The sequence below is a fragment of the Microcebus murinus genome, chromosome 12, assembly GCF_040939455.1.
Source record: "Microcebus murinus isolate Inina chromosome 12, M.murinus_Inina_mat1.0, whole genome shotgun sequence".
NCBI lineage: Eukaryota > Metazoa > Chordata > Mammalia > Primates > Cheirogaleidae > Microcebus > Microcebus murinus.
In genome coordinates, this window is record NC_134115.1 from 35,053,054 (window position 1) to 35,072,487 (window position 19,434).

Sequence of the window (19,434 nt, forward strand, 5' to 3'; positions counted from 1 at the left end):
AATAATGAAATACTATCCCTCCCTAAATAACCCCACATCCTTATCCTTGTGAGAAATGAAACCAAACAACGGGCTGCCATGCTGTAGAACATCATATAAATTAAAATTTAATTTTTTAAAAAAGCTTGCTCTCAATGGTGAGAAGTTTTTATTTAAGCAGAAAAGGAAACAAAAACTTTAAAGTAACAAAAATATCTAAAGTCCAATCATTCTAAGGTCCAATAATCTGTCTTAATATTTGTTTTGAGTATATGAGGTCTGTCCTGAAAGTATCCAGACCTTGTTAAGGAGAACCATCTGTGCGATATCGATGAAACCTGGCAGCCAAGGAGAGTGGACTGGAATGAGCATTGGTGAACAGTGACAACTTCACTGTAGTAGTCAGTGGGGCACTAAACGCCATTGAGTGAGCATGTGTACTGTGTGGTCGCATTCGAAATGACCCAACAAGCAAAGTAACACATTTTGCATTAAGCTTGAACATTCCTTTACAAAACCTATTTGGATGATTCAGAAGGCTTTGGGGGATGACGCAATTAGTGCAGTGCAAATGAAAGTGTGCCACAAACACTTCAGATAGTTGAGAATCTCTTGGAAGTGATTCACATTCTGGAAGGCCTGCAACAAGCAGAACAACTGAGAATGTTGAATGTGCACAGGTTAGGTTAAGAGATGCTGGGAGATGTTCTTGCTTTGGCAGCACATATGCTAAAATTGGAACGATACAGAGAAGATTAGCATGACCTCTGCGCAAGTGTGATATGCAAATTCATGAAGCGTTCCATATTTTAATAATAATAATAATAAAAGATGCTGGGAGAACTGTGTGAGGTCCCAAGGTGCCTACTTCGAAGGGGCTGAGGTGTCATTGCCCTATGTACAATGTTTCTTGTACTTTCTTCAATAAATGTCTCCATCTTTCCTATTACATAGCTGAATACTTTCTGGACAGACCTGTATATTCGAGTATGTGTATATATTTTTAAAATAGCAACATACAGCATGGTTGTCTTTTTGTAAAAAGCTGAGATATACTCCTAACAGTTTTCCATGACAAAATTATTATTCTGTAACTTTTAAAAATGTTTTAATTGAATTCTACTTTATTGATTACCATATTTTATTTAACCAATTTAACTAAACTCAATATGGACATTTGGTTTATTTCAGACTTTTATCAACACAAGATAATGTAAGGGTAAACAACTGCATAGACAAAACTCACATATACCTCCGTGTTAACATTCAGAGGAAAGTAGCAGTGAAACAAAAAGTGCCCTTAGGTCACGCTTGAAGCTCTGACTCAAGGGGGGAAGGGGGGCATGGGCAATATACGTAACCTTAACATTTGCACCCCTATAATATGCTGAAATTAAAAAATTAAAAAAAATAAAAAGTGCCTTTTATCAAGAGAGAGTGTTGAAGAAAGCAAGGAGTGCAGGCAGAAACTTAATGGGAAAATAAAAGATAACTAAGTAGACTAAGCAGTAAAACTGCCCAAGAATTAATCCTCTTGCCCTCAACATATGCATTAAAGATAAGTTGACAGAAATTGTTTTCTCAGTGGTGGGTCTCTGACCCTCCCTGTGTGCCATCATGGCAAAGTTAGGAATCAAGAAGCAGTCCAAGGCTAGGCGCGGTGGCTCACGCCTGTAATCCTAGCTCTCTGGGAGGCCGAGGTGGGTGGATCGTTTGAGCTCAGGAGTTCAAGACCAGCCTGAGCAAGAGCGAGACCCTGTCTCTCTACTTAAAATAAATTAATTGGTTAACTGAAAATAGAAAAAAAAATAAAGAAAGAAAAAAAATTTTTTAAAAAAGAAGCAGTCCAAGAATGACAAGCTGTCTTAGTCCGGTTTTCTTTTCTTTTTTTTTTGGAGACAGAGTCTCACTCTGTTGCTCCGGCTAGAGTGCCGTGGCATCAGCCTAGTTCACAGCAACCTCAAACTCCTGGGCTCAAACAATCCTTCTGCCTCAGCCTCCCGAGTAGCTGGGACTACAGGCATGCGCCACCATTCTCGGCTAATTTTTCTACATATTTTTAGTTGTCCAGCTAATTTCTTTCTATTTAGTAGACACAGTCTACTAAAAATTGAACTCCTGACCTGGAGTGATCCTCCCGCCTTGGCCTCCTAGAGTGCTAGAATTACAAGTGTGAGCTACCACACCTAGCCTTAGTCTGGTTTTTTTCCCCCCAAGTTTTTTGAGACAGATGTTGCCTAGATGGAGTGTAGTGACGTGATCACATCTTACTGCAACCTCTAACTCCTGGGCTGAAGTGATCCTCCCACGTCAGCCTCCCAAGTAGCTAAGACTATAGACTCACGCCATCACGCCCAGCTAATTTGTGTGTGTGTGTGTGTGTGTGTGTGTGTGTAGATAGGGTCTCTTATGTTGCTTAGGTTGGTCTCCAACCTCCTGGCCTCAGCAATCCTCCCTCCTTGGCATCCTCATGGATGGTGAACCCTTGTTGCCATGTCATCCCATGGTAGAAGGCAGAAAGATAAGAGAGAGGGAGAGAAAGAGAGTCCAACTCATTCTTTCATCAGAAACCTACTTCTGGCCAGGCGCAGTGGCTAACGCCAGTAATCCTAGCACTCTGGGAGGCCGAGGCGGGCAGATTGCTAGAGGTCAGGAGTTCGAGACCAGCCTGAGCAAGAGCAAGACACTGTCTCTATTATAAATAGAAAAAAATTAATTGACCGACTAATATATATAGAAAAAATTAGCTGGGCATTGTGGCACATGTCTGTAGTTCCAGCTACTCGGGAGGCTGAGGCAGGAGGATTGCTTGAGCCCAGGAGTTTGAGGTTGCCGTGAGCTAGGTTGATGCCGTGGCACTCACTCTAGCCTGGGCAACAAAAAAGCGAGACTGTCTCTTTTTATTTATTTATTTATTTTTTCACTCTAATTTAGAACTGGAAAGAAAGATGAGACTCTGTCTCAAAAAAAAAAAAAAAAAATAGAAACCCACTGCTAAGATAACTAACCCACCCCCTCAGTAATGGCATTAATCCATTACTGGAGGGCACAGCCTTCATGATGTAATGAACTTTTAAAAGTACCACCTCTCAACACTGTTACATTGGGGATTAACTTTCCAACACATTGATTGCAGATTTCAAAAAAAAAGAAAAAGAAAAAGAAAAAAAGAACTTTCCAACACATGAACTTTGAGGGACACATTCAAACCACAGCACAAGCTGAATGCTTAAGCAAAGGAAACTATCAGAAAGCCAAGTAATATTTCCAAACAGGCTTGCAAACACAGGCAGACATAAGACTCTGAGGTGAAGCAGAGACTAAACTGGACTTAGTATCCTGTGAAGTTGGGGTTGTGGAGTGGGGTGGATCAGTGTTGGAACCTCAGATCTACCAACTACAGGAATTGTTAACTTAAATTCCTTGTCCCTCTTCTCTCCACACTTTCTCGTCTTTAGAAATGACCAGTTTAATGCATCTTCCTCAAAGTTGTTAGAAGGATTAAATGAGATAAGATGACTTCCATGCAGAGAAAAGTATGTGGCTTAGAGTAGATGTTCAATAACTGGTAGCTATTAACCAGGGAACAAAATTTTATCTAATCAGGGTAGAGGAGGCACTCTGGCTTGGCCTCAGAGGCTGAAACTATTAATACATAGGCCTAAATCCAAAGGAAGGAGAGTGTCAGGGTCACAAAGGGGATGCTGGTGACAGTGGTGAGGGCCAGACTCCAGGAGGTGTAGGGGCCAAGCAAAAACCTGCCCCTTTGCCCTGTAAAGTTTCACTGAAAAATCAGCTTGAAAAATGCAGATTAATGAGAGAAACGGAATAATAATGTATTAACATGCACAAGGGGAGAATTACAGAGTGATTACTCTCCATGCATTGGGGATACATCTGTCTTCTTAGGGGAAGGGAGTTGGGGACATGAATGATTTTTATGGGGTGCAGTAAATTATCTTTAGAGGAATTCAATGGGATTGAAGAACACGCCATGCCCTGAGACAAAGTCTGTTGGGCCCACAGAGCCAATGGTTTGTGACAAAAGTCTGTCCAGGTGTGTTGACAGACTTCAGTGTTTCTTCCTGTGATAAGAGTTCAACTAATGTAAACTGAGGGAAGGGAGCAGAGGTAATTGTTCTCTACTTTGATAGGTCTGAATTTTAGGCAGATAAGGGACTTCAGAGAATAATTTCATCCTGTACTTTGGGAGAGATATAAGAACAGTGAGGGCAGGGAGGAATGAGGGAAGCTCAGAGAGAACTTGAGCCTTTTTCTTTAGTTCAACATGTCAAAGTGCCATGTTTTGGCTGCGTGTGGAGGCTTATGCCTGTAATTGCAGCACTTTGGGAACCCAAGGCAGGAGGGTCAGTTGAGACAAGGACTTCAAGACCAGACACTCCATCTCTACTAAAAATAGAAAAAAATTAGCTGGGCCTGGTGGTACGGACATGGCCCCTCTATTAAAAGCCCATGATATCCCTTAGTCCGGAGTTGGATTTGAGGCAGCTTCTCCCATTCTCCCAGCAATGTAACAGAGGGAATGGCTTGAAAAAAATGGCAAACATGTTTTCTGTCTCTTTAAACCATTCCCCACTCCTTTTGGAGAACTCAAACCTGTATCTCTGCCTCAGGCCAGTGGTCACAAGGGGCAGGGGAATGTCCTTTGTTCTTTTTTTTTTTTTTTTTTTTTGAGACAGAGTCTCACTTTTGTTGCCTGGGCTAGAGTGCCATGGCATCAGCTTAGCTCACAGCAACCTCGAACTCTGGAGCTCAAGCAATCCTCCTGCCTCAGCCTCCCGAGTAGCTGAGACTACAGGCATGCACCACCATGCCCGGTTAATTTTTTTCTATATATTTTTAGTTGGCCAATTAATTTCTTTCTATTTTTAGTAGACACGGAGTCTCGCTCTTGCTCAGGCTGGTTTTGAACACCTGACCTTGAGCAATCTACCCACCTCGGCCTCCCAGAGTGCTAGGATTACAGGCGTGAGCCACCGCACCCAGCCTTCTTAGTTCTTATACTATAGAAGATGGCTCAGTGGAACTGTCTGGGTGGTGGGCTGGGACCAGGCAGGTGGAGGTTGGGGCAGAAGTCACAAGGTTGTCTTCATCTGAGATGGGACAGTATAGCAATTGCCTGAAGCTGAAACCTCTCTTTAAAAGCACTGTATTTATGCTTATGATTAGGAATTGGTACTTTAAGATGTGAGTCTGACATCTTTCTCATTTGCAGACAAATTATTAATAATAAATCTCTTTTTCCTTTTCCTCAACTACTTGTCCTCATTCTTCTGATGTGGCCTCGGTGACAAGTGCCAAGCTTTTGGTGACAGAATTTGGTGTCCCTGGGTGGACCCATCAGCTCCCTGGTGGGACAGCACCCTGAGACTGCTGGAGAGACAGGGAGCAGCCCCTGGACAAGCCATGGGTAGGAGCATCGCCTTTTTTTGGGTAAAGAGAGAAAGGGATTCTCCCAGTAGCTGCCAGAACCTGTTTAGCTTTGGGGAGCTGCCATCTCTCCTTTTCTGAATTTGACGCAGCTCCAACCAATCTGAGACTTGTCAAGAAGGAAACAGATTTGTGAATGGTTGTGACATGGTATGCATGCTGAGACCCTGATTCCCCCCACTGCGGGGTGTATGTGTGTGTGTGTGTGTGTTTGTTTCAGACCTTTCTCTGGGTTATTTGTTTGGAGGTGCCATTTGGAGGTGGAAGTTAAGAGATTGAGTGGAACTAGGGAAAATGGTTTGAATTTGGACCTCATTTGGGGTTTCAAGGGAACTGGGGGACTATGTCACCATTTGGGGAAGGTTTTGAACCTCCTGGCCCTGTAGCAGGGCATCTGTTTGGAGCCATATAGCAGGGCATTTGTGAAGCACCATTGGAGGCATCATTTGGGGTAGCATTTGTCCCCTCTGTATTCCCATTTGCTTGACAGGCCCTGGCATTTTGTGATGGGAATTTAATGTGGTGTCTGTGTTTATTCTGTGAGTTTTGTTGCAACATAAGAAAACTCCATCTAAAAGTCCCTTGGGAAAAATTTTGGCTGAATGGCCAAGCTTATAGCTATAAAGTCTATGTTTCAAAGAGAATGATGTCATTGTAATCCAATGAAACTGCTGGAGTGTGAGCAGAAGTGGCTGTTCAATGAAACCTTGAATTATTATACCGTCTTACAACTGGAATTACGTTGCCAAAGATCAGGTGAATAGGACGAGATGCCATGTGTACGATTGATTGCATAAGGGCCTGGGATAAAGTTGATGGTGCACCAGAGACCTCTACTGGCAGTGGGTGAGATAGTACAGTACTTTGTCTTAGATTCCTTGGCGGGAGCAGGGACTGGGCAGCCACTACTTGGCGAGGGAGAAAGAGTGGGGGCAGGGAGGGAGCACCCACAAACCCACAGCCCCCGCCAGGCATGTGCACGACAGGTCTTCCCCGGTGCCCGCTGCAGCTGGAGCGATCCACGGAAAAACGCGGGCTCAAGCCCTGCTCAAGCTCCCGTTGATGTGGCCCCTGCGGGAGGTCCGCGTGCCTCGCCCCCACGCGGATCCTGACCGGGAATTGCAGCTGCTCCCGGCCTCAGCGCACCCGCTGCCCGTCCTTCCCCCACGCTGCTGCGGGCCTTCTGCGGCCACTACGTTGAAGGTGGGCTGGGGGAATCAGGGGGGGCCCCCACCCGCGTGCTTCCTAGGCTTCCCGTGGCCTGTGTAGGTAGTAAGTGGTGCAGAGGCCTAGCCCAAATGCATGGTCCTGGGGAAGCCACCACCCATTGTGTGGGAGAGGGCGCGCAGCAGCTGGCTGCTGCAAAGCACCTGAGCTTCCCGAGACATGGCTCCAAGTACCGCTTGCAGCTGAGTGGTGCGCTGCCCACCAGTGCGGAGGTCTATGTGTGCCATGCCCACAACGTGGCTAGTGAGGCCTGCGTGGCAGCTGCTGTTAGTATGCTTGAGTCCAGGAGTTTGAGGCTACAGTGAACTACATCACACTACTGCATTCTACCCTGGGCAACAGAGCAAAACCCTGTCTAAAAAAGAAAAACATTTGTAGACAGAAGTGTGATGGAATTCATTTAATTTAAAATTTAATAATTTAAAAAAAGAATAACATAAAAAAACCCACAACCTAACTTGCTCATAAAGTATTATTCCTTTTATACAAAAGTAGATATCGCCACTATTTTGCTTACAGATATATTTTTCATCTACAGTCATGAGCAAATCTGGCACATAATTTTCCTTCAATTTGCTGTTCTTGTTAGGTATTCCTATGAGGGGCATGCTAAGCGTCATAAAAAGTTGAAAAGTGTTCTTTACTTTCTTTTCTTTTCCCTCCCTCCCTCCCTCCCTCCCTCCCTCCCTCCCTCCCTCCCTCCCTTCCTTCCTTCCTTCCTTTTTTTTGATACAAAGTCTCACTCTGTTGCCCTGAATGGAGGGCCCTGGCATCAGCCTCACTCACAGCAACCTCAAACTCCTGGTCTCAAGATTCTCCTGCCTCAGCCTCCCCAGTAGCTGGGACTACAGGCGCACACCACAATGCCCAGCTAATTTTTTCTATTTTTAGTGGAGACAGGGTCTCGCTCTTGCTCAGGTCAACTTTTGACCTTAAGGGATCCTCCCTCCTGGGCCTCCCAGAGTGTTAGGATTACAGGCATGCGTCACTGCACCCGGCCATGTTCTCTACTTTCATGTCCCTCCCCGCTTTTTTTCCTGTAAGTATTTGATTAACGTTGGAATTATGTTTTCCTTGTACATCTGTTTGAACATGCCAGGGAGTCCATGGTACCCTGGAGTCTTTTTTGTGGGAAGACCTCGGTCTACTCTTTCCATTTGTGACTAAACTATTCAGATGTTCTGCTCCCCTGCACGTGGGTAAAGAGAAGTCCCTCCTACGACTTCTCCACTAGGGGACGGAGACTGCAGAGGTCTCCGGCCACAGGGCTGAGGGAAACCGTGTGGGCTACGGGACAGCGCCTGCGCCTGCTTTTCCCGCCCGCTCAAACATCTCTTTTGTCTGTGACGAAGGAGGCAGGGACGTCCCCATCCCTGCGGAGCAAGAAGATGCGGGCGGACAGCGCTCCAGTTTAGGCGCCCCTGGAGGGAACGGGACCTGCCTGGAGTCTCTCAGAGGCTCACGTGACTCACTTCATGCTACGAAAGTCGCCCACCGCTCTCCACGGAACGGGGCCCGCGACTGCCGCGTCGCGCGCGAGTTTGCGCGGGGGCGCAGCAGACTCCGTGGGGACTGCGCCTTCAGGGCTCACCCTCTGCACCTGTCTAGCGCCGCTTCCTTGGCGCATGCGCAGCACGCCACTGCCTCCCGGATTCTCCCAAATCCCATTTCCACCTCTTCCTCCTCCCCGGGGCGGGGACACACTCTCGGCCGTCTGCTCTTCTCGGGCTCTAGGGGAGACGGTGTTCGCCCTCATCTACTGCAGCTATCGCGAGCGTCACCCAAAAGGTGGGAGGAAGGGTGCCACTAGCAGGGACCACGCGCCGGGAAACTAGGGTTAGGAGCTCTCGCGAGAGCCGGAGCTGGAATGGGGGCCGCGCGTGGGCGTGACGCGTTGTGCGGTCTTGTAACGGTCACATCTCGGTTTGGGCTTGCTCTGAGGTGAGCTCCGTGCCAGACGCTCTCGGCGTTCCGCGAGTTCATGCTCGTGTTTACGAAAACAGCTACGTCTTCCGCATCCGTTAAGAAAGGGTTTCTGGGCCTATACCGCTACCTTTTTCCTTGGAAGCTCCTACATCTCCCCAGGCTAAACTGAAAGGCGACCTTCCGCTGGTGCTGGATCTGCCCGTGTTCCTTAAGAGTACATAAAATGTAAATGGACTTGGACTTGACCCCGATTTTTTTTCAGACAGAGTCTCACTCTGTTGTCCGGGCTAGAGTGCCGTGTCGTCAGCCTAGCTCACAGCAACTTCAAACTCCGGGACTCAAGCGATCCTTCTGCCTCAGCCTTTGGAGTAGCTGGGACTACAAGCATGCGCCACCATGCTGGGCGAATTTTTTCTATATATTTTTAGTTGGCCAATTAATTTCTATTTTTAGTAGAGACAGGGTCTGGCTCTTGCTCAGGCTTGTTTCGAACTTCTGACCTTGAGGGATCCACCTGCCTCAGCCTCCCAGAGTGCAGGGATTACAGGCGTGACCCAACGCGCCTGACCACTTAAATGACTTGTTATTCAGAATATTGTTCCTCGTTTTCTGTGTCAACCAACTCAACTTGGTAGAAGCCTGTTTGAAAATGTCAGAACCTCAAGGTCCCTAGGGATCCGGCATTAATGAAATATCAAGGTGTGTAGACAACTGGACACATTCTAGAGACATGAGGGATGATTCTGATGGTATCTTAAGCTTGGGAGCCTACATTTAGGACATTAGGGCCTATATATTGACTGAACCACTCCAAACCCCATGAGGCTATGTTATCACAAAGTTGCTGTCTGTAAACCTGTGCTCCTTTAATATTAAGAGCCAGTTCTGGCTCTGCCCATACCCTCTTGTTTGCTACAATATATTGGGAGCTTACTGTGTACGAGGCACTGTTTTGAGCACCAGAAGCTGTGACTTATTAAATGCTCAAAATCATCCCAACAGGAAAGTTTAAGTATTATTCCCATTATACTCATTAGAAGACTGAGACTCAAAGAAGTTGCTCTGTACCTAAGGATACAGTAAAGTTAGGGATAAAACTCAAGTCCAAGTCTTCTTGACAACAAAGTCTATGTTTTTAGACTACAATAACGTAGTCTCTGCCATCAAGGAGCTCAGGATTTAACAGGAATTTTGAAGACAGAGCCCAAACAAGACATAAAGATACTTAAGGCAAGGCCTGATTTGATTCATCTTGCTCTCACAACCTACAGCTTAATGTCAACCACATAGCAGGAGCTCATTAAGTCTGTGATGAAATGAGAGAAACTATTTTTTTAACTGTCTCTAAATTTTATTTCTCTATTTCATAACTCCATATATTTAAATGCAATGTTCTTTCACATTTCCAAGAAAATTCCTATTCCAATGAAATTCCAATTTCACCTTGTTCCAAACAACAACCTGAAAGGGAAGGTTTCCCCATTTGTTTTAGAAAATAGCAAACTCTTGCTTTTGATAAGCAAAATTACATGTGTGCTCAATATCATTCACCAGATTAGATGCTGAAGCTAATTGAATCTATGAGAAAACAAAATTGAAAAATTTCAAAAGAAAAAGATCAATTTCCAAAACCCCCAAATTTAACAGGAGCACAAAAAGGTTATGCACTTGTGGTTTCCCCAAGCTACTCGGACCCTCCACTATTTAAAATACTGACTGCTCTCTTCAAATAAAGAGTAAAGAAAGGACTCATTTTTCATGGGACAGGAGGAGCTGCTGGAAGAGGACCTGGATGCACACTTACTCTCTTCCTGGCTGCAACTCCTGCTCACACCTCCTCTTCCTCATCTCTCACAGACTCTTCATACAGGAGTGGGAAGGATCTGGGATCACTCCCATTGATCGACCCGGAGCACATACTCCAGGACTTTCATCTTTCTGGTTTCAGCATGGGCCCTCGGACCCTACAGGAACTCATAACATGCAGGATCACTGTCGGGCACCTGCCAGTACTCCAGGTACTCTTCCTGCACTCAATCCTGGGTGATGAGCTTCCCGGGCTCCTGGTAGATATAATGCTCCCTACCAGCATGCACGCCCATCACACTCAGGGCATCCCAGATGTCCTCCTGGGCGCAGTCACCCTCCAAAAAGATTAAGCCCAATGTGATGACCAGGAGACCGACCTTGGGAAAGCACTGGTCATCATTCAGCTCCTCATAGTATGTGAGGCCTAGGGTGGTGACCAGAACATAGGAGTGGCTGGCAGGATCCACTTCCTTCACATTGATGCCAAAGACAATCTGCATGCACTTGGAAGCTTCGCTGAAGATCACAGGGAAGTGGTCTTGGTAATCTTTGATGACAACATTCAGCATTTCTGCCTTGGTTATTGGCTCCTTGAAGCCGTACTTGAGGAGCAAGAAATGAATCAAATCAGATAATTTCCCTTCTAGTGCCTCTTGCAGCATGGACGCCGGGACTGCCGGGTTCAGGGAGGTGCTTGGCCCCTCCTCTTCTTTGCTGATGGAGCCTTCATTGAGGTGGTGCCCTGGATTGGAGGCCAGGCCAGTGGGGGAGGAGGAGGCTCCCTGAGGACTACTGGGAGGACTCGGTGTTGCAGCAGCAGCAGCCTCCTGCAGGGTGCCCGGGATCACAGTAGAGGAGGCAGCCGCCCTCTCCTCCTAAGCCCCAGGAACCTGTGCACCTACCAGGCTCTGAGACTCTCTTTGGGCCTGAAGGCCTTCCTCAAGACTGCTGCACTGATTTCTTTGATGGTGGTCGTGGCGGTGAGGCATGATGGCTCTGGTCAGGTACAGTAGGTAGGAGTGTGGGCAAGAGATGGGTGATGGAGACACACAGGCCTCACTCCTAACACAGCCTGGGTCCTCTCCTCGTAGCCAATCTCAAGAGAAACTATTTAAATGTGTGAGACGTGCATGCAGGGCTTGCAATGTTTCTCTCTATGAGTTCTGTTGGTGCATTAAAAACTCAGGAGACAGCAGGAAAAGCACAGTACAGTAACTCAGCTGGGGCAGAGCCCTCAGGTCAAGTGGCAAAACCTCAAAATTCAACTAAGTCGGGTATATTAAGAGAGCTTTGTTCTCTTTGCAGCTTTCAATGATCTCTCTTTTATTCCCCTTAATAAAGGCAATGCTAGGTCTGGGAATGTAGCAACTAGCCTCCTTCACCCTTCCTTACTGCTGTCAGATGCATGCCAGCCATGCTTGCCCACCTCTAGCCCCCTGTTCTCATGCTGAGCCTAGGTGGGCATTCCCCTTCTTTTCTGGCTTATCAAAACTCTGCATCCTACAACAAACACATAAGACTCTGATATTGTGAAAAAAATAAACCGTTAAAAAAATAAAAACAAAGAACATTAATATCTCACTCATAGTGCTTCTTTAGGAGGCAGTTAGCCTACTTTCAATTCCTAATTCTGGGCTGGGCACGGTGGTTCACATCTGTAATCCTAGTGCTCTGGGAGGCCGAGGCAGGAGGATTGCTTGAGCTCATGAGTTCCAGACCAGCCTGAGCAACAGTGAGACCCCATCTTTACAAAAAATAGAAAAGTTATCCAGGCATGGTAGCACACACCTGTAATCTCAGCTACTTGGGAGGCTGAGGCAGGAGGACTACTTGAGGCCAGGAATTTGAGTCTGCAGTGAGCTATGATGATGCCACTATAATCTATTCAGGGCTATAGAGTGAGACTCTGTTTCCAGAACAAAACAACAAAAAATTTCAGATTCTGCCATCCTCTAATTGTGTGACTTTGGGCCTTTAGTCAGTCTTCATAAAATGCAGATTCCTGATCTCAAAAATGAGTAAAAACTACCGAATACAGTACAGGCTTTATAAAGCAGCCATTATGCTGCTTGTCAAACTGTAAAATACTATTGCAAAATATGGCACCTTGGAAATTGAGTAAATAGCAGAAGCAGGAAGGCTACTGTCACCTCTCCCTCACCCATCTCTGAAGCAGGCCATAAAAATCTAGCAAGGTCATTTTCTGACCTCTCCTCCTTCTTCCCTGAAGACCTTCATGTGACAAGTGTCCTGCCCTATACCAGGAAGGAAGGAGTGCCACACAAGGATGCCAAGAAGAATCTGAATGAACAGGCCTATAAATCCCTCCTCCACCCTTGTTTGTTACCAGTGGATCATACCCTCTTTGCTCAATCATACTTTTGCATGACTGTCCACTTTTCATCAAACCCAAGCATAAAAATACACAGATTTTTCTATTTCTTTGGGTTTTCATTTCTTATGAAGGCTCGTCATCATGTAAAGCTCACTTTAAATAAATTTGTATGCTTTTCTCTTATTTTTTTTTGCTTTTGAGATGGGGTCACACTAGTGCTCAGGTTGGTCTCAAACTCCTGGCTCAAGCAATCCTCCCGCCTCTGCCTTCCATGTCTTCTGCTACAGCACTCATAGCTATGAACCTTGTGATAGGCCAGGAAAAGATATTGCTTTTTCTTCCTACACACTCAAATTAGTTTGTCTCCTTTCCCTGCTTATTCCAGTATAAGATGGTAAAATGCCTCTTGATAAGATTTCATTTGTGCTGTGCCACCCAAACACGAACATGTCAGAAATTGTACCTTACACTATGACAGTTATGTAGCTCCTTATTTCCCCCGTGATACTGCAGCAGTCTGAAGGGTAGAGGGTTGACCTGGTCCAAATATATTTTCTAACCTCCCACCCTCAGCCACAGACTGACACATGTACTAAGCTGTACACTGTAAACACTTAGTAAATACTTATTGAAGGCAGGAATGAAAAGAAAATAGGCAGGGAGTACACATCTTTTTTTTTTTTTTTTAATTTTTTAAGAGACGGGATCTCGCTCTTGTTCAGGCTGGTTTTGAACTCCTGAGCTCAAACGATCCGCCCAAGGGAGTAGAGATTTTTGAAAAAGTAGAATAAGAAGAAAAGAAAGCAAAGGCTGAAAAAACTTGCTGTTACGATGAACTAATGAGGTCTTTGGAACTGATGCAGAAAACTTCCCTTCTCTCCATGTTTCACCACCACAAAGATGAAATCTTTTTGTGTTTATTCTTTTAAAAGGAAAATAAGATATAATAGAATTGCTGATTAGATTTTTGTTTATCTGTTTTTTATTTAATCTTCTCTCCCCAGAACCTTGCTATGAACCTTGTGATAGGCCAGGAAAAGATATTGCTTTTTCTTCCTACACACTCAAATTAGTTTGTCTCCTTTCCCTGCTTATTCCAGTATAAGATGGTAAAATGCCTCTTGATAAGATTTCATTTGTGCTGTGCCACCCAAACACGAACATGTCAGAAATTGTACCTTACACTATGACAGTTATGTAGCAGTTATTTTCTAGTTTAGTCCCTGGTAACTTTCATATTTCAACTGCTACCCTGAGGGACCAGTGGGAGCATTCCTGGGGAAGCAGGGTTCTGGGGGTGGAGGGCGGGGGTGAATGGGGAGTGGGGCGGGGGAAAGAACTTGGCTTGCATTTTGTCAGGAGGGAAAAATGGGTCAATGACTTAAAAAATCTTGTCTAAAAGGTGCCATCTAGTGTTTTTTCCTGGGAATATGTCCTGCCATACTAATCCTGAACTTTTTATCCCAAGCACTGTTTTTATTGATGTTTTATTGTTATGTACCAGATTTTTAAGATAATTTGACTACCAAAAGAAACACAATTTTAGAAAAGAATTATGTTTATTATTTTGTTTTAATCACATAAATGTAATACTGCCAAAACAGGACTTTGCATCCTCATGTGAATATTTCTAAAGGAAATAATTCCAAAATAAACAGACAAAATAGCAATTAAAAATATACTTAAGTTATCCTGTCCATCTTTATTGTTGGTAAATGTTATCTATAGTTTTTGTTGGAGAAAGGGTAAAAGAAAGAAAAATCATTCTATCTGTATTTTAAATGTGCTAGACTCTTTAAAATCATTATCTAATTTAAGCCTTATTACAATCCATTGAATATTTCTTTTTTTAATTGATATTATTTTTGGATGGGCACAGTGGCTCTCACCTATAATCCCAGCTCTTTGAGAGGCCAAGGCAGGAGGATCTCTTGAGGACAGGAATTTGAGAGCAGCCTGGGTAACACAGTGAGACCATGTCTCTACAAAAAATAAGAAAAATTAGCCAAGCATGGTGGCACTTGCCTGCAGTCTCACTATGACATCTGGCTTTCCAGATTCTTTTATTTATTTACTTTTTTTTTGAGACAGTCTCACTCTGTTGCCCTGGCTAGAGTGCCATGGCATCAGCCTTGCTCACAGCAACCTCAAACTCCTGGGCTCAAGCAATCCTTCTGCCTCAGCCTCCCGAGTAACTGGGACTATAGGCATGTGCCACCATGCCCAGCTCATTTTTTCTATATATTTTTAGTTGGCCAATTAATTTCTTTCTATTTTTAGTAGAGATGGGTTTTTTTTAAAAGATATTTTTAATTTTTAAATCTATTTTACATTTCTTTTTTTTTTTTTTTTGAGACAGAGTCTCGATTTGTTGCCCAGGCTAGAGTGAGTGCCGTGGCGTCAGCCTAGCTCACAGCAACCTCGAACTCATGGGCTTAAGCAATCCTTCTGCCTCAGCCTCCCAAGTAGCTGGGATTACAGGCATGCGCCACCATGCCCGGCTAATTTTTTCTATATATATTAGTTGGCCAATTAATTTCTTTCTATTTGTAGTAGAGACGGGGTCTCGCTCTTGCGAGAGCTGGTTTCAAACTCCTAAGCTCGAGCAATCCACCCACCTTGGCCTCCTAGAGTGCTAGGATTACAGGAGTGAGCCATTGCGCCTGGCCTATTTTACATTTCTCTTCACAAATACTCTCTTCTGCATGGCTTTCCAAATTTCTGCATGGGGCCGGTCATGTTGGCTCATACCTGTAATCCCGACACTTTTAGAAGCAGGAGGATTGCTTGAGGCCAGGAACTCAAGACCAGCCTGGTCAAAATAGCAAAACCTCATTTCCACAAAAAATTTAAAAATTAGCCAGGCATGGTGGTGTGTGCCTGTAGTCCTAGCTACTTGGGAGCCTGAAGCAAGAGGATTGCTTGAGCCTGAGAGTTCAAGGTTTCAGTGAGCTATGATTGCACCACTGCAATCCAGCCTGGGCAAGAGAGTGAGACCTTATCTCTAAATAAACAAAAAACTAAAAACCCTACAAATTCTTGTATGGAATAAAATATACTATGCCCCTGATATATCCTAATTTTGCCTTGTGTACAAACTATATTCATCACAATAGAGGAAAAAAAGCCAAAGTTTTTTAAAATTTTACTTTAGTAAAACATTAAAACCCTAGGTTCATTATGTAGAGAAGAAAAAAAAGTTTTCCCTATCCTCTTAGGATCATTGATTGGGGACTCACAAATTAAGCCATCAGGCTCACGCCTGTAGTCCTAGCTCTCTGGGAGGCCGAGGCCGGCAGATTGCTCGAGTTCAGGAGTTCGAAACCAGCCTGAGCAAGAACGAGACCCCGTCTCTACTATAAATAGAAATAAATTAATTGGCCAACTAAAGATATATACAAAAAATTAGCCGGGCATGGTGGTGCATGCCTGTAGTCTCAGCTACTTGGGAGGCTGAGGCTGAGGCAGGAGGATCGCTTGAGCCCAGGAGTTTGAGGTTGCTGTGAGCTAGGTTGATCCCACGTCACTCACTCTAGCCTGGGCAACAAATCGAGATTCTGTCTCAAAAAAAAAAAAAAATTAAGCCATCAAAAAACAGATTAATGCTGCCTGACCCCGGCTGTGCTCCTTGAGGAGTGGCGAGCCTGCGGAACCCCAGCCATAACTGAGGCTGATGTAAATTCGAAGGCCTATCCCCTTGCTGATGCCTACCTCACCAAGAAACTGTTGGATCTCATTCAGCAGTCATGTAACTACAAGCATCTTCGGAAAGGAGCCAATGAGGCCACCAAAACCCTCAACAGGGGCATCCCTGAGTTCATACTGATGGTTGCAGATGCTGAGCTGCTGGAGATCATTCTGCACCTCCCACTGCTGTGTGAAGACAAGAATGTACCCTACGTGTTTGTTTGCTGCTCCAAGCAGGCCCTCCCTGTGGCCTGTCATTGCCTGTTCTGTCACTATCAAAGAAGGCTCACAGCTGAAGCAGCAGATCCAGTCCATTCAGCAGTTCATCGAAAGGCTTTTAGTCTAAACCTGTGGCCTCTGCCACATTCTCCCTGTTGACTCCTCCCCCTGAGGTTGTGTATATCATATTGTCTGTGTTAGCATGTAGTATTTTCAGCTACTTTCTATTGTTATAAAATATTGTGGTACTACATTTTGGTTTGTGGAGTTTTGTATTGTTTTTGTTCTGTTTTACAGAGTTGTTTTCCCCCTCCTAAGCCCTTCTACATTCTCTTTGCCATCCCTCATTTTTTTATCCTCCCTTTTGATAAATGAACTGATGCTCAGAACAGATGGAAGCAGAGTGGTGGCACCATTCAAAGGCAGGAAGAGCCCGGAGAAACCTGACGGAGCCAGGATAGAGATGGTTCCAGCTCTCATCTGCTAGCTTCCTACTGTGTGCAGAATATGATTCAAGTAAACACTATCCATTTTGTTTCCCTTGTGCCTAACATACAGAATCATTCATGTGTGTTAAAATGATCAAGGGGTTTTCTTTGCTCTTGAGGGGATTATGTATCATTTGGAGAGGAAGCATGTGTTCTGTGAGGTTAGGCTTATGTCCAAGTGTCATTTACAAATGTACCTCAGTTGTTTGCTTTTAGTAATAATGATGTTTTGTCCTTTCCCTCTCTGACCCCCAGCTGTACCCGAGGGTGGCAGGGCAGCAGCATACCAAAGAGATGTGCTGCAGGATTCTAGAGGTGGCCTGGGTGAGTGAGATATGGGGTGCTTGACCTGGATCTTGAAAGAGTCAGGAGTGTCAAGGGCAGAGAGCATCATCTGATGCTGGAATGAAGGATTCTGGGAAGATCATGGAGACCTAGCTGGTAGCTACAGCAGAGATAATGGAGCCTAAGGAAACAACTTCTCTTTGGGGAATGGGGATTTCTTCAGTGGATACTTGACCCAGTTCTGAGACCCTTTACTCCTGTTGCCTGCCACAGTTGGGTCAGATATATTCTTTATCACATGAGAAGAGTGCTACTATGTCCTTCATTCTTGTGGGCATCCTAATAAAGAAATATATTCATATTCTAATTAAAAAAACAGATTAATATGAGAAAAAGTTTACTTACATGTGCAATGTGCATACACACAGGAGTGCCAGTGGTGAGTAACTCAAATGAGGGTTTAGAATTTGGGGCTTATATAGTGTACCCAACAGTAGGGAAAAGTGGAGGAGGAGTAGAGAAAAGGTTCTGTGGGAAGGACAAATAGGGGGGAAAGAAAAAAATGATTTTAAGAGAACAAATGGGAAAAAAGAAAGTTTGTGATATTTGCTTATGCAGGTAGAACTGGTCTTTTTCAGGGTCATAGAACTCCCTCAGGGAGGGGATTTATGGTAGGTTTACTCTTGGTCTCTCCCCTGGGAGTAGAAGCCACCCGAAACAGGAAATTTATGGCAGTCTTCATTGCTCAGACATTTCCACTTTTAGTCAGATAAGGGAAGTCCCAAGGAAGCCTCTTTCTGCATCCATTGAATTGCAAATATCTTCAGCTTAAAATAATCTTTATACCAACTCTGGGTTTCTGAGTGGACCACCACAATTGTGTATTTAATCACCTTAGGAAATCTGACAAATTTAACACAAAATTTTCTAGTATGGAATAAATATTTTAGAGAATAGGATTCATTAATAAATCAGTTATCAAAAAAAAAAAGAATCATCTTTGGTTTGATATCCATCTTTCTAGAACCTGAGCTTCTGCTGTTAGGCAAGATTATTTTTCTTTAGTCTTGACAACAATTCTATCAGGTTTGTAATAACTGTGTGATATTCAGCCAATCTATTGTGGCAAATGACCCCAAATTTTAGGTGGCTTGACATAATAAAAGTTTATTTATTGTTCACATCACAGTCCAACGTGAATTGGCTGGGGTTCTGCTTCCACGCACACCTTCATGAAACCAGAATCCTTTTTATCATAAAATTGATTTTAAAATAATTCATGGAATTTTCAACATCAGATAGTCTTTCACATTGTCAAGCTATCTTTTTAGTTAATACTCCAGAAATATATTCAGGCAAAATATTCAGAAACAAAGTCTTCACCTTTACCTTTTCTTTTTTTAAATGAATTGAAGCTTCATTAGGTCTGTTTTGAAAATATATGTGCATGTATATGTAGCTGTATGTTTTTTAATTGATTGGTAAATAGGCAATTGTTCTTGAGACCTTATAAATATATAATTCTCTTTTTTTTTTTTTTTTCTTGAGACAGAGTCTCACTTCTGTTGCCCAGGCTAGAGTGTCCTGGCATCAGCCTAGCTCACAGCAACCTCAAACTCCTGGGCTCAAGCGATCCTTCTGCCTTAGCCTCACAAGTAGCTGGGACTACAGGCATGCGCCACCATGCCTGGCTAATTTTTTCTATATATATTTTTAGTTGGCCAATTAATTTCTTTCTATTTAGTAGAGACAGGGGTCTCACTCTTGCTCAGGCTGGTCTCGAACTCGTGACCTTGCAGGATCCTCCCACCTCGGCCTCCCAGAGTGCTAGGATTACAGGCATGAGCCACCACGCCTGGCCAATAAATATATAATTCTTAATCAACAAATTATAATACATTTGTAGCACTCCAAGCTCTTTTTAGAGAGAAAAATTATTTTATCTGTAAAACAGAGACTACTCTGCATGTTAAAACAGAGCTGCTTTTAGTTACACATCGCTATGGTTGAATGTTTATGTCCCCTCCA

At 44.1% G+C, this 19,434-nt stretch overlaps 1 non-coding gene and 1 pseudogene across 1 annotated transcript; both read left to right on the forward strand.

Annotated features, from left to right (window-relative positions):
- Positions 1-688: 688 nt before the first annotated feature.
- On the forward strand, positions 689-791 carry LOC142874647 (U6 spliceosomal RNA). Its single transcript, XR_012922305.1, has one exon. It is a non-coding gene; the product is annotated as a U6 spliceosomal RNA (small nuclear RNA).
- A 15,542-nt stretch (positions 792-16,333) lies between these two features.
- On the forward strand, positions 16,334-16,866 carry LOC105856633 (NHP2-like protein 1 pseudogene; annotated as a pseudogene).
- Positions 16,867-19,434: the final 2,568 nt, after the last annotated feature.